We start from the raw sequence: 21,401 nt of genomic DNA, 5'->3' as shown, positions 1-21,401 counted from the left end.
TGGGTGATTATTTTTCTTTATCCCTGCTATTATTTTTATTTGACATTATTCCTTTCTGGTAGAACACTGTGTGCTTGACCTAAAAAAAAAACAGTCCGTGTATGTGTGTGCCTCTATGTGTGTGTAGAAAGAATAGACTGCTGAGAGAAGAAAGGCATTTCGAGATTTGTATCTTTAATTAGACAACATGTTTAAATTATAAAGGAGACTGCTTTTCATAATTCTTAGTAGAGGGAAATGAATTTGTGCACATCTCTTAGAGACTTCACTTATTCATATTTTGGAAGTGTAACTTCAGTCCACGCTGATACTTGTATTTCTAAGCAGTCAACTTGGAAAATAAATGACATTCTTAAAAAGTGGAACTGCACTGCTTAAAACAACAAACAAACAAAACAAAAACTGTAATGTAAAAACTAAAAGGAAAATACTTCCTGCTCACCTAAATTCTTGGGACAGAATGGCCTGTGTTCTATAAGATGTTTCACTACAGCACTAGCAGCCAGCATGTGTAAACTTCCACTGGAGGAATGTGGTTACGCTCCCCCACATACCCGAGCACATTTGTCCTGATGGGTCCTTTCCTTCTGTCATATTGTCAGCCAGTTTTCTTGGTATTACTCTTTCATTTTCTGCCTGAACCAACTTTCCTAATTTCCCTCCTACTCTCTAATGAATGATGTTTTCCATCCTGATACAAGTGCTCTTTGCAGCAGGTTCAGACAGCACAGCCAGGATAACCAAGACAGGAGCTGTCTTTCTACTTTTTTGCTGAGACTTCAGGCCCCAGCGGAGGCTGCAGCGTGACATCCTTCAAGCACTTTTTATCAGCTGTAGGCATATTGGATATCTGTTATGGATCTCTGGAATTTTAGTGGTGTGAGCAGGAAGGTGACTTTGTGTATCCCCTGCCTTTCCCAGTTGCTTTTAAATGAACACATCTATAAGTGATGTATTTAGGACAGGAGGCAGAAAGCCTCTGAGTTTATCGCTTTTGACTTTGCCCTTGTCCTTGCCTAGAACATTGCCCCTTTCTGGTAATCTCACCATTTGGGACTCTTTGTTAACTTATATGCTAATTTGTGAAGTGGGTGTTGCTGCCTTTCCTTTGATTCGTAATAAGATGTCAGTTCATATTAAGACTGCTGTGACATGAGTTCAAGGACAAGAAATGAAAGAAGGCCAAAATGAAGCAAAACTTTTTAAACAAGACACTTTTAAAATTAGGATAAAACCTTGCACAGTAAAACCTGGAGTGCAAACCAAATAGGATTTGCAATCTGAATGCACACCCTCCAGGAGGCCTCCTGGAATAATCTGCCAAGCAATGCTTGGCTTCTCAGGGGTGCCTGTCATGTGGGATGCCATACCACTGTGGGCCTGGAGCCTCCCATGGTCTTCCATCTGCTTAACTTTGAGCTAAGGTGTGTGTTTGGATCTACTTACTAAGATTTTTCTAGTGTGTATCCTGAATGGCATCTGAAAACATTTTTCTCTCCATGTGTTGTCTTGGAATGTGGTTGGATGTTTACTGACACTACTCTTCTGGTTCATGGAATTACCTCTATGGCTGTATGTTATATTTGGGGGAACGCCATCGGGTTGCCTGCTTTAAATATCAACCTTACCACTGACATGTCAACATTATTACTCCTTTCCTTTGGATGTTGGGGTGCTAGGTGCCTTCTCATCTTCAGCATTTTCTTAAATGTAAATATCTCTGCTGGCATATCGTATTTCAGCCTAACACCTTAGCCAATGTTAAAGACAGAAAATAAAAGCAGAACAGGACCCAGGAATAATGGAAGGGCTGAGAGGAAGGAGGAGGACTATAAGAAAATTAGGAAGAAAAGGGAAAGAGGAAGTTCTAGTGGAAGAAATGAAAAAAGGCAAAACAATTTTACTAATGCAGTACATTTGCCAGGTGCTGAGCATCCTTCCAATAGTTACATTTCATTTTAATACTGTGTTGTTCCATTGACATACATGTGCATTTATTTGGTATTTACAAAATCAAACATACATGTGGGATTTAAAAACAATAACTTGTCCACTAAAAATATAATGAAAAGCCCTCCTCAAAGGAGTTGGGCAAAATCCTGGAAAAACACTCATTTTAGAGAAGCCCTGAATGGATAAAGGTTTACTGGAAGTAATTGTCATGTTTCGGAAATCATTATTTGGGATACTTGAATTCTAATCTGTCTAAATTAAGCCATATTACATAACATATTCATCATTCAATTAGGCCCTACATATGTCACACTGGCTGTTTCATGCAAATAACTCAAACCATGAAATGCCCACTTATAACATCAAAATTTAACCTTACAGTACTTTCTCTATATCTAGTATTTAAAAACAAATTTGTTTTAATGTGTTTACAGAGGTATGGTTGTAATAGGCTAACCCAGTGGTTTTCAAGGTATGGTTCCTGGATCAGCTGACAACTTAATACAAATCAAATGATCGGGTCCCACCCCTGACCCACTGAATTGGAAACTCTAGGGATAGAGCCCTGCATTCTGTGGTTTAAACCCTCCAAGTGATTCTGATGCACATTAAAATTTGAGAACCTCCAAGCTGAGTCTGTGGACTTCAAAGTGAAGTTGTGCAAGATGACCTGAAAGAAAATATCATAACTTTCTTATTACATACTCCTTTCCTAATTTCTATTTTTTGTATTTAAAAATATGTCTAATAGTTAATATCATTGTGTATACATATATATATAAAATGTATCAACAAGTACATGTTGCACACTAGAGGTACATGCTTAATTTTTTACTTATAGAAATGCATGATATACAAAGTTTGAAGACCACTTGTCTCAGCATAATATTTGAAAGCTCTTGTTTTGGAAATCCAACTGAGCCATTAGTCTCTAACAATGTCATATATTTGCATTAATAATCTTCTCACTTCTAAAATGCTTTGCAAATAATTTTCAGTACTCATTTCTCCCCTTATGCAGAGAAGTCTCACATTCCCAGTAAAATGATAAGGAGCCGCTGCATTGCATCCTGACTCTTGCCTCTCCTTGGGAAAAAGAGAATAATGACAGTCCATGAACAGCATTGATGCCACCTTCCCATTTTTTCCTCAATGCATTCATTTTTGTGTGTGCAGAAAAGAGCACAAAAAGTTAGAGAGGGTTCTATGCCCAGTTGTTGCCATATCCTTTTCCCATTCTCATTGCTCTGCTTAGATGCAGGGACTCCTGGGGGCCAGGAGCACCCTGTTCTTGTTTGCAGTTTTCCCCATACCCCCACTTACACTAACTTGCACTAGCCTGGTGGTCCTCCTGTGCTAGACATGTATGCCCACTTTGTGTTATGTGTTCCTCTGAGCTAGGCACAAAATAACATTTATACTTATTATAGGAAAAGTAAAAGAACTAGAGGAGGGCCAACTTTTAAGCTGCAATAATTTAGGGGCTCAACAAAGAAAAAATAGAACAAAATGATTATTTCATTCCAAGCACAATATTTTACAAAATGTATTCTCTCAATAACCATGCCTGGGATGAATAAACAAACATATAAATATAGTTCCGTTCCTAAGCACTCTCTCCTGGTGATGGTATGTACATAAATGTGGGTTTGAGTCCTATCACTGTGTTTATTCTTTGGGTGACTTTCAGCAACTTTCACAACCTCTCTTTTTTTTTTTTTTTTGAGACGGAGTCTCGCTCTGTCGCCCAGGCTGGAGTGCAGTGGCCGGATCTCAGCTCACTGCAAGCTCCGCCTCCCGGGTTTACACCATTCTCCTGCCTCAGCCTCCCGAGTAGCTGGGACTACAGACGCCCGCCACCTCGCCCGGCTAGTTTTTTGTATTTTTAGTAGAGACGGGGTTTCACCATGTTAGCCAGGATGGTCTCGATCTCCTGACCTTGTGATCCGCCCGTCTCGGCCTCCCAAAGTGCTGGGATTACAGGCTTGAGCCACCGCGCCCGGCCCACAACCTCTCTTAAGCCTCATTTCCCTCAATCTGTAAATGGAGGATAAGGATAGCAACTACCTCATAGACTCACTGTTAGAATTAAATGGGATGTAAGTGCTTAGCATGGTGTCTGGCACACAGTAAACTCCCAATAAACGTTATTATATTTTGCTAATGCTGAATTGAATGCCAAGAAATAATAAAAGCATGTTCCTAACCTCAAGTTCTTTGTCAGTGAAGCTCACCAACCCTTTTTCCTTCACTAAATGATCTTACATAATTTATGCCACTTTGAAAATCAAAAGTAATGTCTCTATTGGAGAGACTGACCTAAACGTTTGCTAATCACTATCTCCTCCTGCCCATATGTCTGTCTGCCTGAAGAGCTATTTCCGTTCTTGAGCTAATCATTGGCAGCGGTGCACAGTCCTTTCATTCTGTTTCACCTAATGGTGCATTATACTTCATCATTAAGAAAGAAAGAAAAAATTATATGTAGATCTCCACGGTGGAACCATTTAGTTGAAAACTTGTTGGCGATAAAATGATACTACATCAAGGAAGGAAATAAAGGACTGCAAGTTTTCTATCACTATTCAGAAAAATCAATTTGCGTTACAGGAGACTTTACAATAGGTTATCATCCAATAAAAACACCATAGAATAATAATGGGAGTCTTCATGAACTCTTAGGAAAGGACTCCAGAAAATGTAATGCTTTTCTTTTTTTCCCCAATTTCATCCTTTTTTGAATAGCAGGGACTCAATATATAATATTTGCATCAATAAGTAAGAAGAAAGCCTGTAACAAAGATATAAGGTTCTCTAGGCATAATGTACAGAATTGCCTCCCTGGAACACATCCTCCATTCATTTCTGCTTGTTATGACCTTACATTTTCCATATATTATTTCACTTAAATCTTTTCCACAGTGCTACGAAGTGTTATTATATGATTTGAGGCACTGAGAGATTAAGAAACTTGCCTAAAATCACACAGTTGTGAGTAATGAAATTAAAATAGAAACCTAGGGAGGACTTTCTGACTCTGGAGCATCTGTGCTTCATGTGGAGGCCAGAAGGTGGCCTTAATGTCAATATTCTTTCCTCTTTTTGAGGAAGTGTGAATTCCCACAGTCAAGTGGACTCTCCTCCCCCAGGACTGTTGCTTTCCTTCACCAACGTGAACACTCTGAAGTTACTAGCCTTGTCCCTTTGAAAACAGTATCTGTACCACACGGACCCAAATCCATGGTCCATCCAGCACAACACCGTTTCCAGCAGTGAAACCAGGTGAGCTGGTGGGTGAGCAGGACTGGGCATCTTCCACAGCCTTGAAAGTTCAGTTTGATCCGTTTCAACAAACATGGATGGAGAGCCTTTAATGAGCCAGGCAGTAAGCTAGGTGCTGGGGAAACCCAGACAATGAGTAAAACTTCCTGGTCCTGGGGATATTGTAATCTAAGGATCTGTATCTGATAGAAAACACATTGTCTAAGAATGTTGCCCCTCCCTCTCACACTCCCTTCCTGTCTCCCCAGCTGCTCCTTTTTCCTGCTTGCACCCTCTCCCTGGATCCTGATGAAAAGTCGCTTGGGAAGTCTATCTAGCACTGGCACACCTGTGATTTTAAATCTAGGGCAATACATTCCTTGATTACTTTAAAGGGTGGAAAAGGAAAGTAGAGTTAACTACTCAAAACCCTACTGTATTATAGATAAAGATCTCTCATTTATGAATTAATCCTTGTACCCATTTATATTTTGAGCCTGGACAATCTGGTAGGGTTTCTTAAATTCATCAACTGCTTTTTCAAATAGCAATGTTATGAATTGAATTGTATGTCCCCCAAATTCATATGTTGAAGTCTTAACCCTTATTTGGAATGTGACCTTATTTGGAAATAAGGTCATTGCTGATGTAATTTGTTAAGAAGAAATCTTACTGGACTAGAGTGGGCCTCTAATCCATTATGACTGATATCCTTATCAAAAAGGGAAATGTGGACATGCACACACAGAGGAAGCTCTGTGTAGCTGAAAGCAGAGGTTAGGGGGATGCTTTTATAAGCCAGAGAACTTCAGTGATTGCCAGAAAACTAACAGATGCTAGGTAGGAGCACAGAGCAGTTTCTTCCTCACAGCCCTCAATAGGAGCCAACCCTCCCGTCACCTTCATCTTGAACTTCCAGCCTCCAGAGCTGTGAGACAGTATATTTCTGATTACACCTAGTTTGTGGTAATCTGTGGTGGCAGCCCTAGCAAGCTAATACACAATACCTTTACTTTCTTCTAAGTGTGTTTATTTTGAACCTAAAAGGAATTCTTGGAGTTTCAAAAATAAGTCTGTGGTGCTTCTTTGACATCCTTCAAGATAATATTAACTTGGATTATTGGGCTTCACAGCCTGTGTCTTTCTAGTCTAAACATTTCTGCACTTCTTTATTTGTAATTGTGTAATTTTTCTCCCATTTTTTCCTTCACAGAGAAGTCCATCAATGCACTTCACCTGAAGGGTATTAAACATCAATTTCACTGTTGTGTTAGTGTTAGCATCACTCTCTAGTCAAGAGAGTTAACTCCCTTTCTCTTAACAATGAATAGGAGAATTAAGTTAGCCGAGATTGAAGTGGTTATTTTAAAGCGAATGACCTGGAAAAAACGTCAGTCATCTGGTCCACAGTGCTACCATACTCTTAATACAGTTCCATATACCACCCTTCCACTGGTCATGTTCTGCCTCAGTCTGCCCACAAACACTGCAGTTAATTCAGTAACTGCCATTGGGGAAGTATTTCCAAAGTTCTATTTTTATAGCAACTGAAGCCAACTATACAGTTTCAAGGATCTTTGCTGGTTTTCTTTAATATACTTCTTGGTTAAGTGATAAACTGAATTTTTGCTTCTTGGAATAAGACCAGAAGGCTTATTTTGCTACATTTCAAATATGTGGCTTATTTAATGATAAAAAGCTCTTGTTTGTTCAAGAACTTTTGAAGCTTTTTAATAACTATTTTCAGTTATAATTCATGATTTATGAGAAGGGTACAGATTGTGATGAACTTTTTATATACCCTTAAATAATTACCAACTTAATCTCCAATTTTACGTTTCATATCAAATAAAGCATTTTTATTGAGGAAATTCTGCTCCACTGAAATTGATGCAAGCATTTGCTGCCTGCAGACTTCCCTCCTAAAATGTGGTTGTTTGGTAAGCTCACTCTGCAGACTGTTATATATCCTAATTCATTGCGCTCTAAGCCAACACTAACAAATGTAGATACAGCAGAAGCCACACTGACACAGTCAATATGTGAAGCAGTCTGGGCAGGGGTCTCTGGAGAAGGGAGCTTCTGCTCGTCTACAAGGGTGGCTATTCCTCAGAAGCAGTTAAGTGCTGCCATTCCAGAGCAGGCCGGGTGCAATCATCTTCTGACATTAAGAAACACAGGAAATCTAGATTGTTGTGAGAATTCATGAACAAAAGGTTGACCACTGCAAGCCAAATGAAACAAGTTTGTGGCCATGTTTGGACCACATGCCACCAGTATGCAATCTCTGCATCAAACTATTACAAGTAAAGAAGAAACTTGGACAAGCATCTGAGTGCATTCAGATTTTTCCATGCATAACCATACTGGAGACTTTATTATGAATAATTTCACTCATCACAACAACACTATCAGATAGGCACTGTCATCCTCAATTTATAGATAAGAAAACTAAGACTCAGAGAGGCTAATTCACTTAGAAAAGCTAAGCTAATGGGTGGTATGTGGTTAGGTAAAAAAGCGAACTCCAATGTAACATATATATATTATATGCTGCTCACTAGCTCTCTATCTCTCTCTATATATATATATATACACATACATATATATTTGCCTGTGTATATATATATTTATATACTTATTTTTTAATCAAGGAAATATACAAAAATATTAGGGTGTTTACTTCTGGCATAAGTCATCTTTTCCTCTTTCTACTTATGTTTCTGCATAAAAGTTCTGTTTATATGTATTATTTTTTATAAAATAGTTTTTTTTTTTTTTAAGAAGAAGACTTCAGGAAAGGAAACCCTCAAGAAGCCAATCTCTAGTGATGAAATGGAACTGATGAGGTAGAACCAGCGCTGTAACCCCAGCCTTCCAACTTCTCACACCACATAGGCACTAGTTTTTAAGCCACCCTGGAATTGTTTTAGTTCGTATGTACCAGAGAACATGTTAAGGGTTGGGGATTACAGAGATACACAAGATAAACTTCTTTTTAACTCAAAGAGTTTACAGTCCAGTGAAGAAATTCATGGTGGAAGATGATATTTTCCATGTATATAGATACTGGCCTCTTCTGTTTGCATAAAGCATGTGCCTTTTTGTAGAAAATAGCTCTTACATCTGTCTAGATATAAACATTTTCATATTGGCATGAAGTGTCATTTTTGACAATTATGCAAAAAAAATGGAAATTATCATTGTATGCCAATGAAAAGACAATAACACTCCAGGATCCAATTAGATGTAATGTGTACAGAACCCCTAGTGTTGGGTAGGAGTCTGAAGCTGAAAAAGACTGCAAAATGCTGGGGAAGAAAGCTCTAACTATCCTCTAAATTCATCATATCAACTAAAGCATGAAACAGAGAGCTAAGCTGGCAGCCCTGGGCCTCTGGCACATAGTAGAAGCTGTCTGTTTTTGCTATTATTACTAGTAGTATGATAAACAGATGCCAACTTCCTACCCTATTCCTAAACCCTCCTCACAGGGCTGTTGACAGCTGATGTGATGCCTTGGTTCTTGTTTTCTTAGTTTAAAATAATTTAAACAAGGGGCACGCAGCAAAGGAAATGCAGCAGAGAGTAATTTATTGCAAAAGAAAAAGAGTTTCTTGTAAGTTAGGTGCAGAATAGACAGTACACCCTGAGAGAGAGAGAATTCAGGGCAGGCTACTTGTTAAAGCGAGACAGCAAAGACTGGCACTGGGGAGACTGCTTGACAGGAGTCTTACATGATTATTCATTAGGAGGTGGGACGAGATGTTACTAGTGAGCATGTTCTGAGTGGTCCTCTGGGTGCACATGTGCAGTAGCTGTACATGCTTGTTCATACGTTGCATGTCTCATTAGCATCTTAAATCTCCACCCAGGGGAGGTTTTCTTTACTATTAAAATGAGAAAAAGGTCAGTTTGAGGACACGTAAAATTGAAGTGTACATGCTCTCAGTAGGGGAAATTCCCTACTCAAGATAGCTTTGCTTGAATGAGCTCAATTACAGTGGGAATGCTGGGGTTTATTGTGTAGACTGTATGGTCACCACGGTTGCTGGGTTCTGAGAACATGGTCACTTCCTTTACTACCTTTCAAGTTTAATCCTTTTGTGAGTCTAAAAAATGGGATTTCAGGCCTGTGTGGTCCATGTTTGGGGGCCCTTATGGTCTTTCTGTCACCCTGTGGCCCATAACTTTAGATAAACTGTCTCAAGCAAAGCTATCTTGAGTAGGGAATTTCCCCTACTGAGAGCAGGTACACTTTAATTTTACCAGTCCTCGAATGGACCTTTTGCTCATTTTCATAGTAAAATAAACCTCCCCTGGGTGGATATTTAAGATGCCAATGAGACATGCAACATATGAACAAGCATGTACAGCTACTGCGCATGTGCACCCAGAGGACCACGCAGAACATGCTTACTAGTATGTAGTGTGGACCACCAGTATGGTCCATGTTTGGGGGCCCTTATGGTCTTTCTGTCACCCTGTGGGCAATCACTTTAGATAAACAGTCTTTCGCATGGAAGAGGAGGCCATTTGGAACTGGCAAACACAATGGATTCAACAATTGGGTATTCTATAACTATACAACTTATTTGTCACAATTAATTATTAAAGTATTCATCAACATTTTGTGCTATTACAGTTAAATTAGATGATAGAATAATGTCTTCTTTAAATTAAAATCTCTCTTCTGTAAATCCTCAGTCACCAAGCAAATACCCACTCCCTAGATTCTACAACTAACATTTTACGATACTTGCTTTATTACCTATCTACCTGTCTGCTTATCCCTCTGTCCAACCAGCAATCCATATTATTTTTCTGAAGTTGCAGACATCAGGATTAATTGAATAATTTAAACATAGCCCAGTTACCTCAGGATGTTTTAAAGCTGTGTCATTGTTTTTGGCAATACTAATTCCATAAAACCTGTAGCTTTACTGAAGAAAAATACAGCATCACTAACTTAATGATATAATTAAGAAGGAAAAGCTAAATACTATTTAAATAAGCCAACAGTTTAATGTATTGACCCCTAAAATTCCAGGGGATAAACGCAGAAATTAACTGCATGCTGCAATGAATGACCCATACTTTGGATATAATGAAAATTAAGTTGATTTCTTTGCAGTATAACACATGATAATTGAATGATAATTGACCTTTGAAGATCATTGATATCAGGTGAAAATAGTAAGCACCAGAGGTTGAAAATCTTGATTTTAGATGCAAAAATATTTTTCAGATTAAAATGTGGAAACCTGTATGTATCTTTAATTCAAGTATATGTAGCTATCTTTTAAAATAATATATAGACGGGGGGGGCGGAGCAAGATGGCTGAATATGAACAGCTCCAGTCTCCAACTCCCAGCGCGAGCAACACAGAAGACCGGTGATTTCTGCATTTTCAACTGAGGTACTGGGTTCATCTCACTGGGGAGTGCCAGACGATCAGTGCTGGTCAGCTGCTGCAGCCCGACCAGCGAGAGCTGAAGCAGGGCGAGGCACTGCCTCACCTGGGAAGCGCAAGGGGGAAGGGAATCCCTTTTCCTAGCCAGGGGAACTGAGACACACAACACCTGGAAAATCGGGTAACTCCCACCCCAATACTGCGCTTTAAGCAAACAGGCACACCAGGAGATCATATCCCACACCTGGCCGGGAGGGTCCACACCCACGGAGCCTCCCTCATTGCTAGCACAGCAGTCTGTGATCTACCCCCAAGGCAGCAGCGAGGCTGGGGGAGGGGCGCCCGCCATTGCTGAGGCTTAAGTAGGTAAACAAAGCTGCTGGGAAGCTCGAACTGGGTGGAGCTCACAGCAGCTCAAGGAAACCTGCCTGTCTCTGTAGACTCCACCTCTGGGGACAGGGCACAGTAAACTAAACAAACGCAGCAGACACCTCTGCAGATGCAAACGACTCTGTCTGACAGCTTTGAAGAGAGCAGTGGATCTCCCAACACGGAGGTTGAGATCTGAGAAGGGACAGACTCCCTGCTCAAGTGGGTCCCTGACCCCTGAGTAGCCTAACTGGGAGACATCCCCCACTAGGGGCAGTCTGACACCCCACACCTCATAGGGAGGAGTACACCCCTGAGAGGAAGCTTCCAAAGCAAGAATCAGACAGGTACACTCGCTGTTCAGAAATATTCTATCTTCTGCAGCCTCTGCTGCTGATACCCAGGCAAACAGGGTCTGGAGTGGACCTCAAGCAATCTCCAACAGACCTACAGCTGAGGGTCCTGACTGTTAGAAGGAAAACTATCAAACAGGAAGGACACTTACACCAAAACCCCATCAGTACATCACCATCATCAAAGACCAGAGGCAGATAAAACCACAAAGGTGGGGAAAAAGCAGGGCAGAAAAGCTGGAAATTCAAAAAATAAGAGCGCATCTCCCCCGGCAAAGGAGCGCAGCGCATCGCCAGCAACGGATCAAAGCTGGACGGAGAATGACTTTGACGAGATGAGAGAAGAAGGCTTCAGTCCATCAAATTTCTCAGAGCTAAAGGAGGAATTACATACCCAGCGCAAAGAAACTAAAAATCTTGAAAAAAAAGTGGAAGAATTGATGGCTAGAGTAATTAATGCAGAGAAGGTCATAAACGAAATGAAAGAGATGAAAACCATGACACGAGAAATACGTGACAAATGCACAAGCTTCAGTAACCGACTCGATCAACTGGAAGAAAGAGTATCTGCGATTGAGGATCAAATGAATGAAATGAAGCGAGAAGAGAAACCAAAAGAAAAAAGAAGAAAAAGAAATGAACAAAGCCTGCAAGAAGTATGGGATTATGTAAAAAGACCAAATCTACGTCTGATTGGGGTGCCTGAAAGTGAGGGGGAAAATGGAACCAAGTTGGAAAACACTCTTCAGGATATCATCCAGGAGAACTTCCCCAACCTAGTAGGGCAGGCCAACATTCAAATCCAGGAAATACAGAGAACGCCACAAAGATACTCCTCGAGAAGAGCAACTCCAAGACACATAATTGCCAGATTCACCAAAGTTGAAATGAAGGAAAAAATCTTAAGGGCAGCCAGAGAGAAAGGTCGGGTTACCCACAAAGGGAAGCCCATCAGACTAACAGCAGATCTCTCGGCAGAAACTCTCCAAGCCAGAAGAGAGTGGGGGCCAATATTCAACATTCTTAAAGAAAAGAATTTTCAACCCAGAATTTCATATCCAGCCAAACTAAGTTTCATAAGTGAAGGGGAAATAAAATCCTTTACACATAAGCAAATGCTTAGAGATTTTGTCACCACTAGGCCTGCCTTACAAGAGACCCTGAAGGAAGCACTAAACATGGAAAGGAACAACCGGTACCAGCCATTGCAAAAACATGCCAAAATGTAAAGACCATCGAGGCTAGGAAGAAACTGCATCAACTAACGAGCAAAATAACCAGTTAATATCATAATGGCAGGATCAAGTTTACACATAACAATCTTAACCTTAAATGTAAATGGACTAAATGCTCCAATTAAAAGACACAGACTGGCAAACTGGATAAAGAGTCAAGACCCATCAGTTTGCTGTATTCAGGAGACCCATCTCACATGCAGAGACATACATAGGCTCAAAATAAAGGGATGGAAGAAGATCTACCAAGCAAATGGAGAACAACAAAAAAAAAGCAGGGGTTGCAATACTAGTCTCTGATAAAACAGACTTTAAACCATCAAAGATCAAAAGAGACAAAGAAGGCCATTACATAATGGTAAAGGGATCAATTCAACAGGAAGAGCTAACTATCCTAAATATATATGCACCCAATACAGGAGCACCCAGATTCATAAAGCAAGTCCTTAGAGACTTACAAAGAGACTTAGACTCCCATACAATAATAATGGGAGACTTCAACACTCCACTGTCAACATTAGACAGATCAATGAGACAGAAAGTTAACAAGGATATCCAGGAATTGAACTCATCTCTGCAGCAAGCAGACCTAATAGACATCTATAGAACTCTCCACCCCAAATCAACACAATATACATTCTTCTCAGCACCACATCGTACTTACTCCAAAATCAACCACGAAATTGGAAGTAAAGCACTCCTCAGCAAATGTACAAGAACAGAAATTATAACAAACTGTCTCTCAGACCACAGTGCAATCAAACTAGAACTCAGGACTAAGAAACTCAATCAAAACTGCTCAACTACATGGAAACTGAACAACCTGCTCCTGAATGACTACTGGGTACATAACGAAATGAAGGCAGAAATAAAGATGTTCTTTGAAACCAATGAGAACAAAGATACAACATACTAGAATCTCTGGGACACATTTAAAGCAGTGTGTAGAGGGAAATTTATAGCACTAAATGCCCACAAGAGAAAGCAAGAAAGATCTAAAATTGACACTCTAACATCGCAATTAAAAGAACTAGAGAAACAAGAGCAAACACATTCGAAAGCTAGCAGAAAGCAAGAAATAACTAAGATCAGAGCAGAACTGAAGGAGATAGAGACACAAAAAACTCTCCAAAAAATCAATGAATCCAGGAGTTGGTTTTTTGAAAAGATCAACAAAATTGACAGACCACTAGCCAGACTAATAAAGAAGAAAAGAGAGAAGAATCAAATCGATGCAATTAAAAGTGATAAAGGGGATATCACCACCGACCCCACAGAAATACAAACTACCATCAGAGAATACTATAAACACCTCTACACAAATAAACTGGAAAATCTAGAAGAAATGGATAATTTCCTGGACACTTACACTCTTCCAAGACTAAACCAGGAAGAAGTTGAATCCCTGAATAGACCAATAGCAGGCTCTGAAATTGAGGCAATAATTAATAGCCTACCAACCAAAAAAAGTCCAGGACCAGATGGATTCACAGCTGAATTCTACCAGAGGTACAAGGAGGAGTTGGTACCATTCCTTCTGAAACTATTCCAATCAATAGAAAAAGAGGGAATCCTCCCTAACTCATTTTATGAGGCCAACATCATCCTGATACCAAAGCCTGGCAGAGACACAACAAAAAAAGAGAATTTTAGACCAATATCCCTGATGAACATCGATGCAAAAATCCTCAATAAAGTACTGGCAAACCGGATTCAGCAACACATCAAAAAGCTTATCCACCATGATCAAGTGGGCTTCATCCCTGGGATGCAAGGCTGGTTCAACATTCGCAAATCAATAAACATAATCCAGCATATAAACAGAACCAAAGACAAGAACCACATGATTATCTCAATAGATGCAGAAAAGGCTTTTGACAAAATTCAACAGCCCTTCATGCTAAAAACGCTCAATAAATTCGGTATTGATGGAACGTACCTCAAAATCATAAGAGCTATTTATGACAAACCCACAGCCAATATCATACTGAATGGGCAAAAACCGAAAAAATTCCCTTTGAAAACTGGCACAAGACAGGGATGCCCTCTCTCACCACTCCTATTCAACATAGTGTTGGAAGTTCTGGCTAGGGCAATCAGGCAAGAGAAAGAAATCAAGGGTATTCAGTTAGGAAAAGAAGAAGTCAAATTGTCCCTCTTTGCAGATGACATGATTGTATATTTAGAAAACCCCATTGTCTCAGCCCAAAATCTCCTTAAGCTGATAAGCAACTTCAGCAAAGTCTCAGGATACAAAATTAATGTGCAAAAATCACAAGCATTCTTATACACCAGTAACAGACAAACAGAGAGCCAAATCAGGAATGAACTTCCATTCACAATTGCTTCAAAGAGAATAAAATACCTAGGAATCCAACTTACAAGGGATGTAAAGGATCTCTTCAAGGAGAACTACAAACCACTGCTCAGTGAAATAAAAGAGGACACAAACAAATGGAAGAACATACCATGCTCATGGATAGGAAGAATCAATATCGTGAAAATGGCCATACTGCCCAAGGTAATTTATAGATTCAATGCCATCCCCATCAAGCTACCAATGAGTTTCTTCACAGAATTGGAAAAAACTGCTTTAAAGTTCATATGGAACCAAAAAAGAGCCCGCATCTCCAAGACAATCCTAAGTCAAAAGAACAAAGCTGGAGGCATCACGCTACCTGACTTCAAACTATACTACAAGGCTACAGTAACCAAAACAGCATGGTACTGGTACCAAAACAGAGATATAGACCAATGGAACAGAACAGAGTCCTCAGAAATAATACCACACATCTACAGCCATCTGATCTTTGACAAACCTGAGAGAAACAAGAAATGGGGAAAGGATTCCCTATTTAATAAATGGTGCTGGGAAAATTGGCTAGCCATAAGTAGAAAGCTGAAACTGGATCCTTTCCTTACTCCTTATACAAAAATTAATTCAAGATGGATTAGAGACTTAAATGTTAGACCTAATACCATAAAAATCCTAGAGGAAAACCTAGGTAGTACCATTCAGGACATAGGCATGGGCAAAGACTTCATGTCTAAAACACCAAAAGCAACGGCAGCAAAAGCCAAAATTGACAAATGGGATCTCATTAAACTAAAGAGCTTCTGCACAGCAAAAGAAACTACCATCAGAGTGAACAGGCAACCTACAGAATGGGAGAAAATTTTTGCAATCTACTCATCTGACAAAGGGCTAATATCCAGAACCTACAAAGAACTCAAACAAATTTACAAGAAAAAAACAAACAACCCCATCAAAAAGTGGGCAAAGGATATGAACAGACATTTCTCAAAAGAAGACATTCATACAGCCAACAGACACATGAAAAAATGCTCATCATCACTGGCCATCAGAGAAATGCAAATCAAAACCACAATGAGATACCATCTCACACCAGTTAGAATGGCGATCATTAAAAAGTCAGGAAACAACAGGTGCTGGAGAGGATGTGGAGAAATAGGAACACTTTTACACTGTTGGTGGGATTGTAAACTAGTTCAACCATTATGGAAAACAGTATGGAGATTCCTCAAGGATCTAGAACTAGATGGACCATATGACCCAGCCATCCCATTACTGGGTAAGTACCCAAAGGATTATAAATTATGCTGCTATAAAGACACATGCACACGTATGTTTATTGCAGCACTATTCACAATAGCAAAGACTTGGAATCAACCCAAATGTCCATCAGTGACAGATTGGATTAAGAAAATGTGGCACATATACACCCTGGAATACTATGCAGCCATCAAAAAGGATGAGTTTGTGTCCTTTGTAGGGACATGGATGCAGCTGGAAACCATCATTCTTAGCAAACTATCACAAGAACAGAAAACCAAACACCGCATGTTCTCACTCATAGGTGGGAACTGAACAATGAGATCACTTGGACTCAGGAAGGGGAACATCACACACCGGGGCCTATCATGGGGAGGGGGGAGGGGGGAGGGATTGCATTGGGAGTTATACCTGATGTAAAGACGAGTTGATGGGTGCAGCACACCAACATGGCACAAGTATACATATGTAACAAACCTGCACGTTATGCACATGTACCCTACAACTTAAAGTATAATAATAATAAATAAATAAATAAATAAAAGAAGTCTAGCTGCTACACACAATACTGGATAGCATGGCAAATGTCCAACCCTGCACAGAAAACAAAGAGTTGGAATTCCTGAGATGGTCAGGCAGGATGTGTTGTTATCACTGCATCATCATAGCTGTCATGAATTGGTCTGACTTACAATTGCTGTTAGTCTTGAATTAATTAAAGCACTTAGCAACATTAAAAAAAATAAAATAAAATAAAATAATATAGACATAAATATATATTTATAAGATATATTTATATTTTATATTTATAAATATATATATTTACATAAAAACACACTTAAATAAATACCTTTAAAAATAAACTAATCCTAGCTATATTCAGTGGGAAAGGGCTGTGTTCTAGCCATGTAATCCACGGTACTGATTTTCATCCCAGCAGAGATTGAAGAATTAAGCACTCGGACTCTATCAGTCGCAGACCTGTCTCTGCTAGCTCTGAGAATCACAAGACCTTATAAGACCAAGACTAAAGAGCTGTTTGCCTCTTTATGGTAAACAGGACAACATTAAGAGAATCAAAGGGAAAAATGGAGAGGTCAAGAGACCCTCAAGCCAAAAAGGGTAGGAAGGTGGAAGACGAGGCCAAGACAGAATAATAAAGACATTTTATTTTAAAGATTTAAGAAATGGTGCCTTGTACTTGTTAGTTTTCTCCTTGCCAATAAGCATGAGTTTTAGGAGTGATACTCCTGTCACGAAAACACGAAGTCATGATGTTATCGACCATTAACTCTTTCAACCACCAATGCCCTGAGAAATGCCTAGACCACCCTTTCAGAATTGCCCCAAATGTCACCGCTTATTCCCAACTTTCCCCAGTATTGCATTAACAGTTACATTTAAGATGAATAAAAGATGACTTACAATTTAATCGTAATATTTTTAGTCTTATTTCATTATAAGCATCGAAGGTCAGGGAACTGATGGTTATTGATTTTTTTTTTTTTTTTTTAGTGTTTAAATGTTTAAATATGGTTTTTATTTTTAAAATGAAAAAAAAAGTGAATAAAGTGCTTAGTAATGCTACCCATTATTTATCAACTCTCCCAACCGGGTCATAGGGAAATGGCAAAGGTACTGGCCAAGGGCAAGCAAGGGACAACAGGGAGATGGTCACCAGAATATCGCTAGAAACTGTAAAAGGTGCTGGCCCCTCTGAGGCCTGTTGCTTTACATATAGGTCCCCCAAGTAGCCACCAAAAGAAAATTCCATTGCACTTCAGGTTCCCCTTTCCTGTTAAAAGTCAAGTTTTATTTCTGACTGAACCTGAATAGCTTCAGGGCAGAGTTTGATCTCAGCTCATGTTCAGTGGTGAGGAAGTCACAGAGCCAGCCATATGTTCCCATGAAACAACATGCTGTGAAGAGAGGGGAATTACTGCAATTATTCTTCAAAGGCTCCTGCTGGAATCACACTTGCTAAGGCTCTGTATGAACAAAAAACAACACACATTTCCACCTAAAGCACAAGTTTCATCAAAACTCACTAGAGCAAGATTATGAGAAAAATGGAGACAAGACTCAACTATAATATGTGTAAATGCCTTGAAAAATGTCTTATTTCTATTCTTCTAATTAACTGGGCTTCTTTTTTTTTTTAATTGTAGTACTTATTTTGGTATGAAATAGTGTAGTTGTTCAGTAGAGATCTGGCACCTGTTCTGTATCTATGAGAGTCTGTAATTACCTTTAAGAATTTGAAACCAAAATTAATAACTGGGTTTACACACACATTTGTATCTTCCCTGCCCCCAACTATCCAATGATTACATAGATATATGGGACCACCTTGAGGAAGCTCCCTCACTGAAGCCATATGAAGACTAAGCTCTGAAGCTGTCACTGAAGTTGGTGCTGAATTAGGGTGTATCCTTGTAAATGGAATTCATTTGAGAGGAACCAGTGGGGATATTTGAAGAGAGATCCTGGAGCTCACTCTCTTTGGAGAAGTCATTTAATCCCTTTTCTTCCTATTTGCTCTAAAAAAGAAAGCAAATGATACCGTCCCCTTCCCTCATCCTGTTTTGGCTTCCTTGGTCTTTCCTTGGCACTTGGCATAATAGCCAACAACAGAATTGATTCCAAAAAGAGAAACTTAGATATATTTGTTGTGATGGGAGTTCTGTTTCCATTTCTGCTAGCTGACAAACCCTGAGTGTTTTTCTGTCATCACTAAATTCTGTAAAATGCTGAGTGATTGTCAGTGAGGTCACACTTTTTTTTCCTCAGCTTAATGGCATATTTTTTAAGCAAAGTCCATATTAGGGAACTGTAAAGCAAATAAAGACTTTTATACAATAGCAGATAATTTTTATAAGTAAAGACTATGTTCAAGCAGAAGGCTAACTAAACACAAGTTTGATGCGCTAAAAGGAATTGCAGCCAACTTCTTACCATCCTTTCCCTTTTATACTTGTTTTCCCACACATGATTTCATTTGATCCTTGCAGCAACCTTGAGATACTTCATATAGGTGCTATTCCAATTTTACAGCTGAGGAAACTGAGTCTCAGAGAAGTTAAAGTAGTTTTCCTAAGATCGCAATTCTAAGGGGCAAACCTATATTTAAATCTAAGTTTTCTGACTCCAGGATTCAATTTTTCCTTTCCTTATGTCTTACTCCCTTCAACTAAATACATAAATCATTACATTAGGGACAGACCATTAAAATAACAAACATTTTGCTATTTTTTTTAAAAAGCTATTAGCAGCTACACAGGCCTCCAAAGTCTGGCAATCTCAGCAAAAGAGCAGGCAGATACAGGGCCAAAACATTTCATAACTAAAATCCCCAGTGTGTTAACTCCTAAACTTGACCCTACCAATTATGAAGCCTCCCAGTGGTTTTGATTAATTTATCCCATGTAATTATTTAGGTAAATGTAAATCCTCAGTCATCAAATAAATACCCACTCCCTAGATTCTACAATTAACATTTTACAATGCTTGCTTTATTACATATCTACCTGTCTGTTTATCCCTCTGTCCAACCAGCAATCCATTTCATTTTTCTGAACCTGCAGATATCAGTAAACTTTACTCATAAACAATTCAGCATATATAGCATTAACTTAGTTCAATATTTGCTTTTGTTTTTTTAAGTAAAATTTGCATGTAATCAAATGCAAATCTTAAGTGTACCATTCAATACATTTTGCCAAATGTATACACCCGTGTAACTAAACCTCCATCTAGACACAGGATATCACCCTTACCCCAGAAAGTTCACTTATGCCCCTTCTCAGTCAATTCCCCACCTCTGTTCTAATATTTACCATCAGTTTTAGCTGTTATAGAGCCTCATATGAATGAAATCATACAGTATTTATTCTTTTGTGTAAGGATTTTCTCATTCAAGATAAGGCTTTTGTGATTTATCTATGTTGTTTTGAGGATCAGGAGTTAGCTTCTTTTCATTGTTGAGTATTATTCTATTGTAGAAGTGTACTAATTTCTTTAACCATTTTTCTCTTGACAGACACCTGGGCTGTTTCCAGTTTGGGGTTAATCTAAATAAAATACCATGAATATTACTGTAGAACTCTATTTGTGAATGTTTTTATTTCTCTTGGCCAAATACCTAGAAATGGAATCCAGGTCATAGGAGGGTGTATGTTTAGCTTTATAACAAACTTCCAGAACTTTTTAGAAAGGAGTTGTAGATCACTTAATTCCCATGAACAATGTATGAGCATTTCTGTTGCTCCACATCATCACCAACATTGGGCATTATGAGTCTTTTTACAGTTAGCCATTCTATCAAGCCTTTGTCAGATTACTTTTTGAACTACAAAATAAGAATATTCACAATAGAGAGAGTTTCCATTGTCAAGAGGCAACTTAGTCAAAATCTGTATTTGTGTCCTCCTCCTCCTACAGCAGTTCAGGTTTCCTAAGCTATATGATTTGGTCATTAAATCCTGATCTGCAAGGAGTTAGTTGAGAGCAGATTTATAATTTGGTCATTATTTTAAATGTTTTTGGATTCAGCTTGAGCTCTAAAGCACTGAAATTTTGAAGTTAATTCTTAGAGTTTTTTTCTATCAATACTAAGGCTTTGAAATTAATCAATACGGTTAAGCTCTTGACTTACACTCAATAGAAAAAATAAATAATCACAATCTAGTCACTAACTCATAAAACATATTTGACTGAATTAAAAGAATCACCCTCAGGGGTGACTCTCATAGACCTAAACTCTGGTTAATTAGAGTGAATCGTGTTAGACTAAACATAAATAACATGTGGTAAAGTTACCTCTAAGTTGTTACTTCCAGTTCCCATAGGAATTACACAGGTCCAATTTCATTTTAATGTAAATGTTTCCTTAGGTCTTGTAATCTATCCCTAGGAAGTTTCAAGCTTTTAAATTGCTGTTTTCTTAGCTCTTCTTTCATTCTCCGTGTTTCAGCTCTTACTCATTTGTTATGAAAATAACGCAAATGCTCTTAATGTTTCCCAAAAATGTATTTCAGTTCACTGCTTATAACATCAGACATATTATAACTCATTTGACAACTTGCATTTCAATGAATTTTCAGTAATCACTAACGGTAATAAATCTTAAAGCTCTAAAGAGGGAGAAATAAATTGTACAAGCCCTGAAGTTAAAGTAACTTAGTCTAGGCATCATGAAACTCTAACATAAAAGATACCTTAACTTTTCCACTTTTCTTTAAAT

General features: G+C 38.8%; 1 protein-coding gene across 3 annotated transcripts in view; it reads left to right on the top strand.

Annotated features, from left to right (window-relative positions):
• The window catches only part of RGS7B (regulator of G protein signaling 7 binding protein), a 113,707-nt gene that overhangs the window by 50,146 nt on the left and 42,160 nt on the right, over window positions 1-21,401 (top strand). The window contains exon 1 of one of the 3 annotated variants that reach the window (XM_071098876.1): window positions 7,028-7,154. The exons of the other annotated variants lie outside the window; for them this stretch is intronic. The gene's annotated coding sequence lies outside the window, so the exon portion shown is untranslated. Of the gene's footprint in view, window positions 1-7,027; window positions 7,155-21,401 lie in introns of those variants that run through there. 3 annotated transcript variants of the gene reach the window in all.

Source organism: Macaca nemestrina, chromosome 6 (assembly GCF_043159975.1).
Source record: "Macaca nemestrina isolate mMacNem1 chromosome 6, mMacNem.hap1, whole genome shotgun sequence".
In the NCBI taxonomy this organism is placed as follows: domain Eukaryota; kingdom Metazoa; phylum Chordata; class Mammalia; order Primates; family Cercopithecidae; genus Macaca; species Macaca nemestrina.
The sequence above is the reverse complement of the archived record's forward strand: the minus strand, read 5'-3'. Positions and strand labels throughout refer to the sequence as shown.